At 37.1% G+C, this 15,314-nt stretch overlaps 1 non-coding gene across 1 annotated transcript; it reads right to left on the reverse strand.

The window, feature by feature from the left end:
- Positions 1 to 14,556: 14,556 nt before the first annotated feature.
- Positions 14,557 to 14,628, reverse strand: TRNAG-ACC. Its single transcript has one exon. It is a non-coding gene; the product is annotated as a tRNA-Gly (tRNA).
- Between the last annotated feature and the right edge of the window lie 686 nt (positions 14,629 to 15,314).

Genomic DNA, 15,314 nt, shown 5'->3' on the forward strand with positions numbered 1-15,314 from the left:
TACCCGGAGGAAACTATTTTCCAATAACAACTTGGGAAATTTTTAAAACTATACTATCTCTGAAGACACCATAGCATCACTCATAATCTTAGCATTCAGGTAACTACCATTATTATTTTAAGTGAATATAAAAATAATGTAGGCACCTAGACATAAAATAATACAGAAATCAAAAGATAATTTTATATTTATTGGTTTTCCTTCCAAACAAGATTTTCAGTTCTATTCCCCAATAGTAACCAAAAAACTTCAATGGTTTCCTCTGTAACATTTGCTAAAATAATTTATATGGGCATAAATGTACAAATATGTCATTTTTATTTACTACACTGTCCCAATTGTTTTTGTTTCTGAAAGTGAAACTTTATATATCAGTATTTGTAAATTTACTGAATTCATTTTTCTTGTTCTTTTATGTTAAATATGTTATTCATATTAAAAAGTAATAATATAATTCATAGTTATATATTCCTTTCTTAACTTTAAGACATTTGTAAATACAAACACCTTGAAATTTCCTGTGTACCACTCCTGGATGGCATACCTACACTCCCCTGGTAGCAATTGTTATCTCGAATTTTGCATGTTTATCATACCTTTATCATAGTTATATTTTGCTAATTTATTTTTGCTTATGACTGTTTTTTGTTTTATTGAAATTGAATCATACTCTACAGTTTCTTTTAAACTGTGGTGTTTTCATTGTGATTATGAAATTCATTCTTGTGACTGGGTGAAAACCTAGCTTATTCATTTTTCTGATTAAGTATAGTGTACTCTCCTATAAATATACTGCAATTAATCCAGCGTGCTCTGCATCTGCTGGATGCTTGTAGATTTTGCTATTATGAAAAATGCTGCCATGAACATTCCTGTCCATGTATGTGTATCCACTCACTTTGTGCACTATGATGAAGACATGTCCCTAATTTTAGAGTCTAGGAATTTATCAAGCTTTTCATTTCTTGATTAGATTTTTGGTTCTTAATCTTGTTTTTTGACTTATGGTTCTTTATTTAAAATATACTTCCAGTTCCAAGATCATAAAGTATCTACCTACATTTGCTTCAAAATACTGAAAGTTTTCCTTTTATATTTAAATTTTAATTCATCTTAAGTTGAATTTTTATATAGTGTGAAATAATACCTTAATTGAATAATCTACCTTCCCAACATCATTTCTATTCAAGTTTTTATTTAAATTGCCTAGAATTAATAGATCATCTGGAACTGAATTGGCACAAACCTATTTATTTCTTGACTAGTTTAGCTATTCTGTAGCACTTTTGACAATATTTGTAAATATTTCCATAAAGTTCTTGTAATATTTTGCTAGATTTATTTCTTGGCAACAAATTTTTAGTGCCAATTTTGAAAGTGTATTTCTAATTGCTATATTCTGGTGTACATAAATAAATTTTATTTTTGCATATTATATTTGTCAACTTTGTTCAACTCTCTTACTAATTCTAATTGCTATCTCTAGGATATATTGAGTTTGTGTATATAATAATAACAAATATGACAGTAGATACATTTTTTTATATCTTTATAAATTCTATTCCTTTTACATGTCTTATTTCTATTGCAATGTTGAATAGGAGTAATAACTAGGAGTAATTATAGGGGCCTTCCTTATCCAATTTCTATTGCATTCTTTAACATTTCACTATTATGCATAATGTTTGCTCAAAAGCTGGTTTACAAAAAATGCCCAACACATTTAATAATAGGATAATCCCCATATTTTACTTTGGGAAGTAGTTCTCTAGATTAAAAGCTATGCACCCAATCTCTTTTTGCAGTTGGTGTGGTCATGTGACTGTGCTCTGGCCAATGGCATGTAAGAGGAAGCATCGATAGGACCGCCAGTACCAGCCCTCATTTCCTCTCCGCATGGCGTAGTGGTACTTGGCCGGACCACAGTGGAAATGCTGAGCAACGCAATGGATGCCACTTGCTGGGGACAAAAGAGCCAAAAGACAGAATCAGATGGAGAGCTGGTGATCACTGAGCGATCACAGCGCCCCTGAACTACTTATTTATAAACTTTACTTATTTGAAAGAGAAACTATCTTGTTTAAGACAGATATTTTGTCTTATCTGTAGCTGAACCCAAACATGAATAAACACACATTTTATTAGATTAAGACAACTTAACTTCTTTTTTAGCTTTCTAAGTATTTTATCATGAATGGTTATTACATTTTACAAAATGTTTCTGACATATAGTTTTCTTCTTTTTTACCTTAATCTAGTCAATATCTTAGTAACTGCATTCAAGTCTGAAACTGCTATTTATTTCTGCCTGCTCTTCCTCATTGCAAGTTTCCTCCTGTATTTTTGTGATATCCTTCATGTCAGCTTATTTTCTTTAGGAATTCACCCATGGGAATTTTTTTGAGTCTTGCATTGAAGTGTAATCTTCCAGAGAGGATTTTCATTTGCCTCTATCGACTATAAAAGCCAGTTACTATAAAGTAAGTTCTGAAGTTTAGAGTATTTGGTCACACATTTTTTGAAATTCAGGTCTGTAGCCACATTAGGAATAGTTCAGATCTATATAGGGAAAAATGTTTCCTCTCTCAGTCTACAACCATAGACTGTAGACAGCTTGCTTCATGAACAGAATGAATTTTTTTGTTTCTTTATTTATATGTGTGTGCATTGTTTAGTTGACCTATTTTACTCAGCTGACTTCATAAAGAGGTTTCAGATCTAATGGCTAACTGTGCTTGAGCCCTAGGTTTGTGGTCTGTTCCTTTTAGAATGAAGACCTGTTTGAAATCAAGCTCTGGGCCAGGAACTATCCAGGAACCTCTGTACTTACTTACTTGGCAGGATTGTTCTATTCTTTTTTTGGTTTTAAGGATTTTCTACACGTTTTTGCCATTTCCTCTGGTATGTTTGTAAAACACGCTTTTAATTTTTAGCCAACGCTTTAAGATATTTTTCCTTGCTCATTTTCTATTAGTTCCCTGACAATATAAGCATTTTCACTTGTTTTTGAACTTTATATACTTGAAATCACACACTAGGAACTCTTTTGTATAAGGCTTCTTTTCTGCAACATTGTGATTATATGATTCTGTTGCTGTGTAAAGGTATAGTTCATCCGTTTCCACTGTTGTATTGTTGTATAACAATCCATTGTACAATTATACAAATGCATTTATTTTATTACACTACAGATGAATAGTTTGGATGTGGAGAGTTGTAGATTATTTTAAAAATGTGCTTCTGTGAAAAAATTTATACATACTTCCTCCATTTCCTGCATTTCCTCAGGGGCTATTCATAGGAGTCGAATTCTAATTTTAGAGCATGTCTATCAGAAGGTAAAGAATCCGCCTGCAATGCAGGAGACCCAGGTTCTATTCCTGGGTTAGGAATATCCCCTGGGGAAAATAATGGCTACCCACTCCGGCATTCTTACCTGGAGAATTCCAAGGACAGAGGAGCCTAGGGGGCTACAGTCCATGGGGTCGCAAGGAGTCAGATATGATTGAGCAACTCACATTCACACACATACATCTTCTATGTTTGCTAATTTCTTACCCCCATGGATATACCAATTTTTATTCCAACCAGCAGCATTTCAGAGTTTCTGTACTTCACATTTCATCTGCATTTGGTTTGTTTTGCTTTGTTTAATATTGCTAATTCAGTGTGTGTGTATTAATATTTCATCATGGTACTAATTGGCATTCCCTGATTGTTAATGTATTTGAGCATCTTTTCTTTCATTGTCTCCTTTTTGCTTTTGTCTTCTGTTAATTGCCTCTTTCAGTGTCTAGCCCATTTTTCTATTGGATTATCTGAAGTTTATTCCTTTGTAACTATAAATTTTCTTTAACTCTGAAAAATTCACCACAAAGAGCACAAACTATGCCAGGCTAGAAGTTTTGTTTCTCTTTAGATATTATCTTGACACTTCTAGAAAATATGCACATAAGGGAAAATAAAGAGATATATGAAAAGCACAAAGAGAAAACTTTAAATAAAAGAAAATATTAAAAGTTAAAGTATATAGAAGAAAGGTGTAGAAGTGTTGTCATAAATTTGGACCCTCGCATGGAAAGAAAAAAGAAGGGAGGAAATCATGATTAAGACTGCCTTAGAATTTAAGAAAGGAAGTGTGATGTGAACATACAAAATGAAAGCTTTCATCACAAAACAAGCAGGATGAGAAAAAATGGCAACAACAACAGATTTTTAAGATCAGATACAAAGAGACAGCAAAGGAAATCAAAAGAAACAAATTATCTGGAAAGGTACACAAATTGACTTTGGCTGCAAGATTACAATGGGAAAATACTCTCAAAGTGCTGAAGGAAAGAATATTTGAGCCAAATTTTTTTAAGTTTTTGAACCACATACTCATTCATTTCTTTATCTTTTGCTCACAACAGACTTCACAAATAAGAGAAGTGACATAGAGAGACAAACCCAAGCTTGTAGAATTACTAGATACAGAGCCATACTTTCCATGTGGGGACCAGATTTTTTTAGTTCACTTGATTCTTTGTCTCCTTGTCTATGTCCTGCTAAAGTGATACCATATTGTACAACCTAACAGCTCTCATACGACCACCCACAGTACAAGTGAACCGAAAATGTTAACGTCCAGTTAACATTCATTTAATTGCAAAAACAAGGTAAAGTATGTCCCCAGACACACTAGCCCCAGTTTAAAAATGATTTTTGAGGAAAAACATTCAAAAGAATGAAGAAGGAAAAATATGTATAAATAAATAAAGCAAACATTGAATTGCAAAGATGGTTGAGGCTGGCATTCCACACTTGGTGTATCTGCAGTCCACTCCACTCCGCATCCCCCGTGCAAACAATCACTGAAGCAAAAATGTTGCAATGGGGCTTCCCTGGTGGCTCAGCCGTGGGGTATCCGTCTGCCAATGCAGGAGACGTGGGTTCAAGCCCTGATCCAGGAAGACCCCACATGCCCTGGGGCAAGCGAGCCCACGCAGCACAGCCGGTGAGCCTGTGCCCTCGAGCCCCGGAGCCACGAGCGCGGAGCCCACCGCGGAGCCCCCGAAGTCCGTGCCCCGGGGGCCGGGCGTGCGCCTGGGGCCGGCCGCAGCGAGCAGCCCCGCCGTGAGGAGTCCGCCCGCGGCGGCTGGAGTGGGGGCCAGCCCGCACCCGCCGCAGCTGGAGACACTCCCAGGCAGCCGCGGAGACCAGCACAGCCAAAGATAAATATGAATTTCTTAAGAAAACGTTGCAACAGAGCCATAAAACTTAGCAAACTACCGGGAGACTTTAAATTACACAACAATAATTAGAGAATTTATCACCTCACTTTCTGAAGCAGATAAAACAACACAAAATAGGTAAAGATAGAAAGGATTTCAATATCTCATCAGTAATCATGAGTTAATAGATGTTTGCAAGCTGCATATAAACACTTCATCCTTTTAAAGTACTCAAAATAATCACACAATTTCTGACTACATTGAAATTGATGTTTCAGTTCAATATAAAGACATCACCATGTTGGAAGCAGCAATTTCAGTGTCAAACCTGTCAAGGAATTAATATCAGGAACATTAAAAGGTTCTGCTGATAATATACAACAAACATAAAGTCTAATAGAATAAAACATAGACAACCATCATACAAAGAAAGGAAATTCAAATGACTGAAGCATATATAAAGTCTCAGAGATAGTGACTAGCTGAAGCAATGGGATCTACTTTGCCTTAAATTTGGCAAAAATATTCTAATCAGGTGATTCCAGGTTTTATTAAACATATAGGAAGGTAGGATCCTATAGTATCTATTGAACAGAGGCCAAGCTGCTAAACTATTTTGAGAAATATTGTGCAGTATTTGGGTTTCCCTGGGGGTTCAGCAGTAAAGAATCTGCCTGCAGGAGACCTAAGAGACACAGGTTTGACCCCTGGGTCAGGAAGATGCCCTGGAGGAGGGCATGGCAACCCACTCCAGTGTTCTTGCCTGGAGAATCCCATGGACAGAGGAGCCTGGCGGGCTGCAGTCCGTGGGGTCTCAAAGAGTCAGACGTGACTGAAGCACTCGCGCGTGGCATACAGTATCCAGGAGGACTTATGCAGGTGTATATACACAGTGACTCAGTAACCCCCGATCTCAGTAAATGCATCAGAGAAACTGCAAACCCGTTGGGAACGTGTATAAGGCTGCCTATCTCGATACTGTTTGAGGCTAATGAGAGTCGATCAACTACGGTGAACATCAACTGGGAAATGAAAAAGTCAAAAATGATAGATATAGAAAGTAGAAAATTATACGGGAGTCAAAAGCAATGTAATACACATGTGCGCGTGCACACACACACACACACACACACACACACACACACATTCATGCACACACACCATAAGGGATAAAACTGAAAATACAGCTTGCTCTCCCGTGTCTAAGCTCTGTCTCTATCAGTCTCCTCTCAATACCACTAGGATGATTGGTCTAGAATATCGGCTCTTTTTCTCTTTTTTTTTAGATCGGGGTTAACCGTGATGATTTTCTCCCTTCCTTTCTCACCTTCACCTTTTACCTGTCTCACATTTTTCTTTTGAATCTTCTGGCAAGAAAAGACATCGGATACATCAAGGTTACAAATGATGAAAGTGATAGTGGAAGTTCTAAAACCACTCTTTAGCTGGTCGTGGAAGTTCAGGGTCACTGGAGTAAGAGATGAAACATTTCAAAGGATTATCAGTTCAGGATTATTCCAAACGTTTTCTGCCCAAACGTGGCCATCGTGAGGAGCGGCCCAGACTGCTGCCCTACACAGAAAATGAGCAGACCCCTTGGCACCACCTCGATTCTTAGTATAAAACTTAGTTTACTGCAATATTGTCACAAAACAATAGGACCAGATAGTTCTCCTAACAGAAAGCTAGGATTTTTAATGTTCGTAATTATGTAACGGTAGTCATTTCGGGGCAGAAGCTGAAGACTGTCTAAGAGTGCAAGAATCTGCGTCTGTGTTATTTTTGCCATGACAATTCTATCGCAGAATCTGCGGAATAGTGCACCTTTAAACTAAATAAAAAATACTAGCCTGTTCAGTTGTTGCTGCTTCTACCATTAGTTATTTTGTCACTTGTTCAGTCTGTTATTCTTCATGCTGTAATTAGATACTTTTGCCTCACTTATTTGTCCACCCTCTATGTCTTTTATTCTAGTACAAATTATTGACCTCATCAAGTGGGTGAAATAGTAATGGAAAAGACAAGTTAAAATGTTTTTATAGAGAAAGAAATAGCATTTAACCTTAGGATTTACCAATTATATCTGTGTTTTCCTTACAAAATTTTGCCATCGTGAAAGTGATCAGGAAATGTGGATACTGAGTCCATAATATAAAAATAAATTGGTTAGCCATCTGTATGTCTTCTTTGGAGAAATGTCTGTTTAGTTCTTTGGCCCATTTTTTGATTGGGTCATTTATTTTTCTGGAATTGAGCTGCAGGAGTTGCTTGTATATTTTTGAGATTAATCCTTTGTTGCTTCATTTGCTGTTATTTTCTCCCAATCTGAGGGCTGTCTTTTCACCTTGCTTATAGTTTCCTTTGTTGTGCAAAAGCTTTTAAGTTTCATTAGGTCCCATTTGCTTATTTTTGCTTTTATTTCCAATATTCTGGGAGGTGGGTCATAGAGGATCCTGCTGTGATTCATGTCGGAGAGTGTTTTGCCTATGTTCTCCTCTAGGAGTTTTATAGTCTCTGGTCTGACATTTAGATCTTTAATCCATTTTGAGTTTATTTTTGTGTATGGTGTTAGAAAGTGTTCTAGTTTCATTCTTTTACAAGTGGTTGACCAGTTTTCCCAGCACCATTTGTTAAAGAGGTTGTCTTTTTTCCATTGTAGATCCTTGCCTCCTTTGTTGAAGATAAGGTGTCCATAGGTTCGTGGATTTATCTCTGGGCTTTCTATTCTGTTCCATTGATCTATATTTCTGTCTTTGTGCCAGTACCATACTGTCTTGATGACTGCGGCTTTGTAGTATAGTCTGAAGTCAGGCAGGTTTATTGCTCCAGTTCCATTCTTCTTTCTCAAGATTGCTTTGGCTATTCGAGGTTTTTTGTATTTCCATGCAATTTCCATTATACAGAGTGAAGTAAGCCAGAAAGATAAAGAACATTATAGCATACTAACACATATATATGGAATTTAATATGGATGGTGACGATAACCCTATATGCAAAACAGAAAAAGAGACACAGATGTACAGAACAGACTTTTGGACTCTGTGGGAGAAGGCGAGGGTGGGATGTTTCGAGAGAACAGCATGTATATTATCTATAGTGAAACAGATCACCAGCCCAGGCTGGATGCATGAGACAAGTGCTCGGGCCTGGTGCACTGGGAAGACCCAGAGGAATCTGGTGGAGAGGGAGGTGGGAGGGGGGATCGGGATGGGGAATACGTGTAACTCCATGGCTGATTCATGTCAATGTATGACAAAACCCACTGCAATGTTATGAAGTAATTAGCCTCCAACTAATAAAAATAAATGGAAAAAAAATTAATTGGTACAATAAATCAGCATGCTACATGACAATTGCATATGAACATGGGCAAGGTGAGCTCTTTTACAGACCGCAATGTGGGTAAATCAGAAGCATCTCTGTACTTTAAGAGGTTTCCTTATTTTTTTTCTCCTATTAAAAAATCCTATTGAAAACCTATTCAAGGATTTTGTATTTGATATCAGCATCAACACCTTTATTTTAGAAAGGAAATGTATGTATTCTGAAGCGGCAACACCTCCCAATTTCTGAAACAGAGGCAATGCCCTCTTTTTGAGCTCTATTCTTTGGGGGAGCATGTTTGATTATATCACTAATCCATCAACACATTTCTCATTAACAGATTTAAAGCACAAACCCAGCTCACTCCAGGCATTTCCCACTATGATCACCAGGTAAGCATATGAGATTTGTATCTGATCTCCACGCTTTCTAAGGACATGGACATTCTTTCATTCTTTCCCCAAACCGTTCTAAATGAAAACTTCTGTAACTTAAATAACTCCTTTTCTCCTCAGTCTAAACCTCACACTCATGAAATCTTGAAAGCAATCAGAAAATTCCTCTCGAGATGTTCCAGCTGAGCCACTGTATTTTCTGTCACTGTCTTCGCAGCGTTTGGGCAGACAGATCATCAGTTCCCAGCCTAGGAGCCCACAGATCACAGTGAATATGCTGCCGGCCGGCTTCATGTTTGCGAGCAGCGTTCGGTCTCAGCAGTGTTTATCATGTGCCAGTGTTAGCACTGCGGTTTCCCTCTGTATCCATGGATTTAGCTATACCTTTTAATTGTAGAGGTTCCTCTTTTAATTAATGCTATAGCTTCTCTCTCCACTCAGCATTTTATGTTCAACCTTCTCTATCACACACACACATGCACAAATTAGAGAAACGTGTATACAATTAGGTATGTAAACATTAGTGTACTTACATATTTGTAGCTATAAAAAATCTTAAATTATTTAATTTATCTCTGCTTATATTTTATATCTATAAACTTTCCCTATTATATCTCAGGGAAGGGATCATTAATTCTCTTCTTAAATATTCCTAAGCATATAGAATTATCATTTAAAATTATTACAACTGTAACAGTATAGAATTAATTCCTATTATAAATTCTACTCTTTCCTTATGTAATATTTACTTATTAGTTCTACATTTCTCCTCTAGAACCAAACAAAATAGTTAATCTAACATATGATAAGTGACACATAGTTTTTCATGGCAACTTTATTGTGTGCATTTTCCAAGATAAACTAAGGACAAATTAAAAAACAAAATACTTGAACAAAAACTGACCAGCCACCAAGTCAAGGTTCTCTGCTTTTTAATTATTTGACCAATAAAGATATGGGAATAAATTTGTGGGAAAAAATTATGATAGTACCAGTAGAACTATTTCTGGTACCAAAACAGATAGCAGGATGCCAATCAGTAATAATAGGAAAAACATTCTAGCAGCTTTCTGAAAAATATATGAAAAAGTGAAATCTAATAAGGCAAATCTTTAAAAAACAGAAAAACTTGAAAGCAAAAGACACTAACAATAGGAAGCAACAGATAAAGATGATGTATCTTTTCAGTTTTGTTCCAAAAGAACATTTAAAAATCACATGCTTCCTTGGATAACAAGAGTTCTAAGAAAGAACTGGGTTTAAAGCTACGACAGATGCTGTCTCAAATAATCCCTAAATTATCCTTTTTCCCTGAGAAATGAGTAGTATTTCTCATTAGATAGAAGGAAAAAAAATAATACCATTTTTTCCATCTACCATCTTGGGTTATATAGTGCAGCAACATTTTAAAAGGTGTTTACGTATACTATTTAAAAGAGGAACATTGTATCAATAGTAATAACAGGGAATAAGGAGGTAAATCATAACTGAGAATCCATGACTTTTTCCCACTGGGGCTATTTTTACCTAAATCATTGGTTATTTAAATATACTTAATTATGCTCTCAAATCCAAATTTCAGTGTACTAAAAATGATCAAATAAAAGATTATTGGTGATCTTCCATGAAAAGTACAGAAGTTAAAGTCTCAAGGTGCAAATGGAGTTGGTCTGGCAACAACATAGTAGATAGAAGAACATCACAGTATCCATTTATCAAGAGCCCTGGACATATCCAACAACTCCAAGTACAATGCTATTGACTGGCATTCAGATCATTTAACTCACTTCAACTAATATTATTTGAGCATCCGTATGGCAGGCAATTTAGCTGTTGCTAGAGATATGAAAATGAATAAATATGACCACTGCCCAATGACAGATATTTAGTCATATAATTATCAGGAAATTTATAATTCATCAGACAATTTTTTCAGCATTCTTTGTTTCCGTTCTGCAAAACTTCCCAGAGAATGTGTACATGCCTATATGTCTGAGGGGGTGGTATATGATCCCCAGACATATGTGATTCCCAGTTCCCCAAATTATGACTTGAGGCATGTTGCTATGTCTCCCTGAAACTTATTTCATTTTCTCTAAGACAGAATTGTCTTGATTCCTCCTGATTTTTCAGGAAAGCACTTGAGATAATGCACGTGTGTGTTGCCTAGGCCATAGGAAACACTCAATAAATATTAGTTATGATATTTGACTTATTAAATACTTGTTTAGGTGAACAAAATGTTCTGGAATCTTATAATTTTAGATTTCATGTATTTCAACTGTTTCTTCATAGTGTTCAAATAAATTGTTTTCTCTAGGCAATGAATCATTGACAAATCTAAAAATATAACCCAGTATTATTTATCCCAAGATCTTTTATTTAAGTTTTCATTTAGTTATTTCACCTAAATCTTACCTTCTTACATCTTCTTTCTCTGGGGTACTTACATATTTTAAAATAAGTTAATTACAACTTAGGCTACATAGATAACTTGCCCAAGTTTTTATAAATGTTTCTAGTAGAAGCAGGAAAGAATGATGACCCTAAGTCTTAATTAACTTCTCATAGTACATAGTATAGGGTTTAAGTAGCTACCTACCTACATACCAATGTAACTAACTATATAAATATATAGCTATAGCTGATCTTTCCCAGTCAAATTACTATATCAGCAAAGCTGTGTTGCAATGTGAGTAAAATTTATATTAAGATTTCTAAATTATGGTTACCAAGGGGGAAAGGGAGAGGGATAAATTGGGAGATTGGTATTGATATATACTCACTGCTATATATAAAATAGATAACTAACAAGGATAGCACAGACAACTCTACTCAGTACTGTGTTATGACAATATAGGAAGAGAATCTTAAAAAGTAGGTAAAAATATACGTATAACTGATTCACGTTGCTCTACAGCAGAAACTAACATTGTGAATCAATCACATTTTAATAAAAATAGAAAAATAAAACTTGAATGAAAATAAATAAAAAAGTTTCTAAAGAAAATACAAACTTTTGCTTTTGACTTACTGTGACAAATTGAAGGACATAAAACATCATTGACAATTAGTGTCCTTTACTTAATACATGAACATCATGAAGAAATTTACCTTTTCCAGAATAATATTTTACTTTCACTGCCAATATGGGTTAAATTACCACATCTTCCTCTAGGTGTGACCGTTCTCAGTTAATATTTTAACAGTGCTATATATTTTTGTAAGATATGCATTTTAAAGGGAAAAAAGTACTATACCAACACAGAAAAAGGCTGACCTGTGAGGATTAGGTCAAAAAAAGGACTGGGATGCTATTCAAGCAACACAGACGCCAATAATGGTGGACCTGATACTGACCAGGGTTCTTGGCCTCCTCTAATTAATGGAAATTCACCAGAGACCAGACAAGAAACTCAGGGAAGGCTTTCTGGGGGTCCCTGCTGCAGGAGGGAGCAGAGAGAACAAGCCACACGTCCCCTTGTTTACTTACTTGCTGAGAGGAGTGTAGGACTGGGTTCAGGGTTGGGCCGGGGCGGCTTAGGCGTTTTGCCCACCCCCTACTAGTGCTGTGGGCAGCAGGCACAATCAGCGCCCTGCTGTTTTCGCTCCTGGCTCTTCAGAAGTGGCAGGAGGCATTTTTGGTCATTTTGTATCTTTTCTCCAGAATTTACCCCAACTGCACATACACCCACGTAAGTCCTGCACAGTTTGGGGGCTTCCCAGGTGACTGCAGCCATGAAATTAAAAGACACTTGCTCCTTAGAAGAAAAGCTATGACCAACCTAGACAGCATATTAAAAAGCAGAGACATTACTTTGTCAACAAAGCTCCATCTAATCAAAGCTATGGTTTTTCCAGTGGTCATGTATGGATGTGAGAGTTGGACGGTGAAGAAAGCTGAGCACCGAAGAATTGATGCTTTTGAACTGTGGTGTTGGAGAAGACTCTTGAGAGTCCCTTGGGCTGCATGGAGATCCAACCAGTCCATCCTGAAGGAAATAAGTCCTGGGTGTTCACTGGAAGGACTGATGCTGCAGCTGAAACTCCAGTACTTTGGCCATCTGATACAAAGAGCTGACTCATTGGAAAAGACCGTGATGCTGGGAAAGATGAAGGCAGAGGAGAAGGGGATGACAGAGGATGAGGTGGTTTGATGGCATCACCAACTCAGTGGACATGAGTTTGAGTAAACTCCGGGAGTGGGTGATGGACAAGGAGGCCTGGCGTGCTGCAGTCCATGGGGTCGCAAAGAGTTGGACATGACTGAGCAACTGAACTGAAGTGAACTGAATGATCTTATTCATCACTCATCCTTGCCTTTGTCTCATTCCTTTATTTATTAAGTGTATAAATAAAATAAGAGTAGTAACGTAGAGTTGGAGAAGGGAATGGCAACCCACTCCAGTATCCTTTCCTGGAGAATCCCACGGACAGAGGAGGCTGGCGAGCTACAGTCCACAGGGTCACAAGAGTTGGACACGACTTAGTGGCTAAACCACCATCAGCAGTGAGATACAGTAGCGAGTTGGTAAAAGCTTAGGTTCAAGCTCTAAGAACAGGCTGAGGCTTCTATCCCACTTGCCACCCTCTCACACGCGGTGAGAATTTAACATGCTGTAATTCCAAAATATAAAGGATTTCTGAGAAAGAACAGGGCCACGGCAAGAGGAAGACAGGGAGCCACGTGACCTGAGACTGTCCACTAAAAAAGTGAGAAACAAGGAAAAAGACTCTCTAGTTACAAACAAACGTCGTGGGGATACAATGTGCAGATGGCAACACAGCTAATAACCCCACGCTGTATATCTGAAAGCTGCAAAGACAGTATATTTTATAAATTCTCCTCACAGGAAAAAAATCGCAACTGTGTATATTGAAAGAGGCCTAACTAGACATTGTGGTGATCATTTTGCAATGTATGCAAATATCAAATAAACCACATATCAAATATAATTGTTGTACACTTGAAACTGATATAATGTCCTATGTCAATTATAACTCAATTTTTTTAAATTAAAATCAGAAAAAAAAAAGAGAGTCCCCAGTCCTTCAAAAAGCATATGGCTTAATAGGAAAACAGTTATGTAATCAAACTGATACAAACACACATATATTATATGATATAAAAATAAAAATACATAATAGAAATTCTCCTTTGTATATATTTCTATTTTACACACATATAAAAAAAGTCAGTCATAACACAGAGAAGTAAATGACTGTTTCAGAACACAGAGAAAGAAATAAGATACTATTAGTTTGAAGAAGAAAAGAAAAAAATGATACTGATATTTTGAAATGTTTAAATTCACTGAGAGACCTGATACTCATTGAGACCCTGCCAACAACTTCTGGGCTACATAGTCTCTTCTTTCCACCTTTGTTCCTCATTGCAACCTAAGTCCTTCCCACTAACCCAGTTTTGATTTAGTATCTCAAAGCAGATAATCTCCCATCTGAGACCAAACTCTGAGCCGTGAAAGTGAAGTTGCTCAGTCGTGTCCGACTCTGCGACCCCATGGACTGTAGCCTACTAGGCTCCTCCGTCTATGGGGTTTTCCAGGCAAAAATACTGGAGTGGGTTGCCATTTCCTTCCCCAGGAGATCTTCCCAAGGAGATCTTCCCAACCCAGGGGTTGAACCCGGGTCTCCTGCATGGTAGGCAGATGCTTTACCGTCTGAGCCACCAGGGAAGTCCTGCCAAAAAGTTAACCTAATGTAACTTTCACTAATTGGCCATCCCTTTTAAATAAGTCCTACCAGTATGCAGCAAACCACCCCCGTAAACTAAGGAAAGTCCCCATAAACCTGCCTTCCCCTGCTACAGTTAGCTTGCTGGAAGTGCATGCTGAGTCCATTCATTAAACCAATACTTATAAAGTGCCTGCGACGCATTGGGTTTGGGAAGTGTTATAAAGGGGAGCAAAACAAACTTCCTATCCTGGATAACTTTACATTCCAGTGAAACAGACTTCCAAAACAGTTCATTTCAGTTGATTATTAAAAACACATAACATGTCTAAAATACAGGGAGAGAACGGAATACTTAGTTCAAATTAGAAGAGATGAGGGGATAGAAAGACCCTCATCAGTTGGATGACCATGAGACACAGCTTGCCCCAAGAAGTGTGGATTTACACATGTTGTCTTGACATAGCTTTTTCATAGCATCTCATTTCACTGTGAAACATATCCTAGCTCAGATGAAAAGTGATATTCACAAGTAGTTCTAGTTTAGCCAGTCTTGTAAAGAAAAATGGGGTGAAACCAAATGAAGTCAGAACAAGCTATTCCAAACAGAGTGTGCATCCTGTGTAAATTCTGGAAGTAAGAAAGTGTGAAAGAAGTAACTGCATGAAAATCAACATCATCAAGATGT

This window comes from Cervus canadensis, chromosome 12, assembly GCF_019320065.1.
Source record: "Cervus canadensis isolate Bull #8, Minnesota chromosome 12, ASM1932006v1, whole genome shotgun sequence".
In the NCBI taxonomy this organism is placed as follows: Eukaryota; Metazoa; Chordata; class Mammalia; order Artiodactyla; family Cervidae; genus Cervus; species Cervus canadensis.